Here is a 2,403-nt window from a genome sequence, read left to right on the forward strand (position 1 = left end):
AGCAGCCGAGCAGCCACAGGATCAAGCATCAATGCTGGGTACTATATTGACTGTTCTCAAGGATCTGCCCCCTTCTGCCTGGTTGTGTCTTCTCAGTCGGACAGAACTTACCAGAGAGGATTTTGATGCTGCTTGACACATAGCCCTGCTCACCGAATCCTGTTTTACTGTTACTGTCTGCATTTTGCTTGATTAGTGTCTGTGAAATATATGGCAGTTTACTTTTGAATTCTGTTCAATGAAGAGTTAATATCACTTTATTTCTTAAAAATTATAAGACAAACCAAACAACATTGTCCTTCAGTTAAAAATTATTGAAATGAACATTAATTAAACTACCGGAGTACAAAGGGAAACATTGCACAATTCAGTGACTGTAGTAAACAGCCGGTTCATGTTCAGGTCAATGAACGTACCATCGTGTAGTCAACAAAACTGTTGAAAATGACTTTGTAAAATGGTTGAATTGCTCCTCGGCCTCACCACTGTCTCTCAAACACTGGCCATCTCCAAAATCTACCCGGAGAGCTTCCGAACGAGAACTGGACTGTTATTCCCGTATTTGTCACAACAGACAAGTTGTAGAATACCTGAACATCAAAGATATGTGTGGGGTGGACTCGCCAAAGGACTAGCATAGGGCTGCAATGTTTGTCTAAATGCAGTACAAAATTTGTAAAATCTCATCTGACAGCAAACATGTCCTGCAAGTTTATCTCTTCTGGTATGCCACTTGAACTTTAATTCTGAACATTGAACCTGATCCTGAATGAATGTGTTATGAATGTGACGGATATCTGCAGCATTTGGAAATTACGTTGTCTCCTTCATAAAACATATCTCGTGTATGTCAGTTTCACAACATCAGAATTGAAGCAGAATTGTGGAACCGTATTGTTGTCAGCATGGTCCTAACCCAAACTCGTTGTGTGTGACTGAGCTGGAAATGGCTGAGTAGTATTTGTAGAATTGTTCTGATAATTAACAGCAAAGTCTCTTTACACAAGATCCTAAATTTTGAATTGTTCAATAGACACCAATATCACTCATTTATGCGGTTTATGCTTATGACTCAATATGATGAAAACAGTGCACAAATGAGAGTAAGGGGTTTTGAAATGAGTCAAGTTACCACACCCAAGAACTAATTAGTGTTAAGTGTTCTCTGTTTTGAAAAATAAATCTGCTGAATGTTGCTTTTTGTTGCTTGCAATCATCATTTAACTCACGCTGTTTGTTTTCTCATTTCTTTTTGGATTTCACCCCTCCACATTTCTCACACCGCTCAGATTTCTGTTGCATTGAGTTCCCACTGTCTGATATAAGCTTTTCTGTTCTCGCTCTGTGTTTATGGGCATCCGGTGAGCTCTGGGTTCAGCCGCACAACAATGTTTACTTTGTGAGAACAGATTTTCTGGGAACAAATGTAATCTCTTCTCAGAATGCTTGCCACTGTTCTTATTCTGATTGATCTTCTCGTTCTTGTTTCCTTTTCCCTTGAATGAAATCAGCTTGATGAAATTAGGCAGGTGCATACTAAGACTCCATTTCTTGTTCTACATTTGTCCCTTACAATCTTTAAGTTCGAATCAAATTAAATTGATCACTATTCCCTAAATACTATCCTTTAATTTCCAGATGGTAGTGGTAATGAGAGTGGAACGTGCTGCCTAAATAATGCCATGGCATTCACACCTGTTGCTGAGTGACGGTAGTGGAGGGAGGGAGTGATTGTGGATAGGTATCATTCAAGTCGGCTGCAACGTCATTTATCGTTCAAACTGTTTGAGTACTGTTGGACTTAAACTCATTCAGACAAGTGGAGATTATTCCATCATATTCCTGACTTGATCCTCGGAGATTATGTGCAGAGTTCAGCACGACAGGAGAAAAGTTACCAGGTGCAGGATTCATATCTTCTGATCTGATGTTCTTCCTATCGCAGTTGTTTCATCTTTGATAAACCTACGTATGCTGGTGTCAATGGACTCAAAAATGGCAAAATCTTTGGATGGTGAATGGCGAACATGAGATGTTTTATGGTAGCCATTGTCTAATATTTGGGTGTCTAATATTTTACTTGTCACTTGTTAGCCCAGGCCTGAATGTTGTCCAAGTCTTGCTGCATTTGACTGATTTTGTGATCTGAGGAATTGAAAAACATAAACTCATGAGAAAACTTATGTTTATCTGAATGACTGAAGGAACGAGCTTGCAGATAACTGTTTTTACAAAGTGCCTACTGCCTTTTTTCTCCAGGATGGCAGTGGGTTTACAAGGTGCTGGTGCAGTGAATCTTGTAGATAGTGTGCACTGCTTCCGCTGAGGGAATATATGTTCGTGAAAGTAAGAGCAATTAAATCTGCTGCATTTGTCCTGGGTTATTCCTGGGTTGCAATCTAT

This window comes from Chiloscyllium plagiosum, unplaced genomic scaffold (assembly GCF_004010195.1).
Source record: "Chiloscyllium plagiosum isolate BGI_BamShark_2017 unplaced genomic scaffold, ASM401019v2 scaf_13908, whole genome shotgun sequence".
NCBI lineage: Eukaryota > Metazoa > Chordata > Chondrichthyes > Orectolobiformes > Hemiscylliidae > Chiloscyllium > Chiloscyllium plagiosum.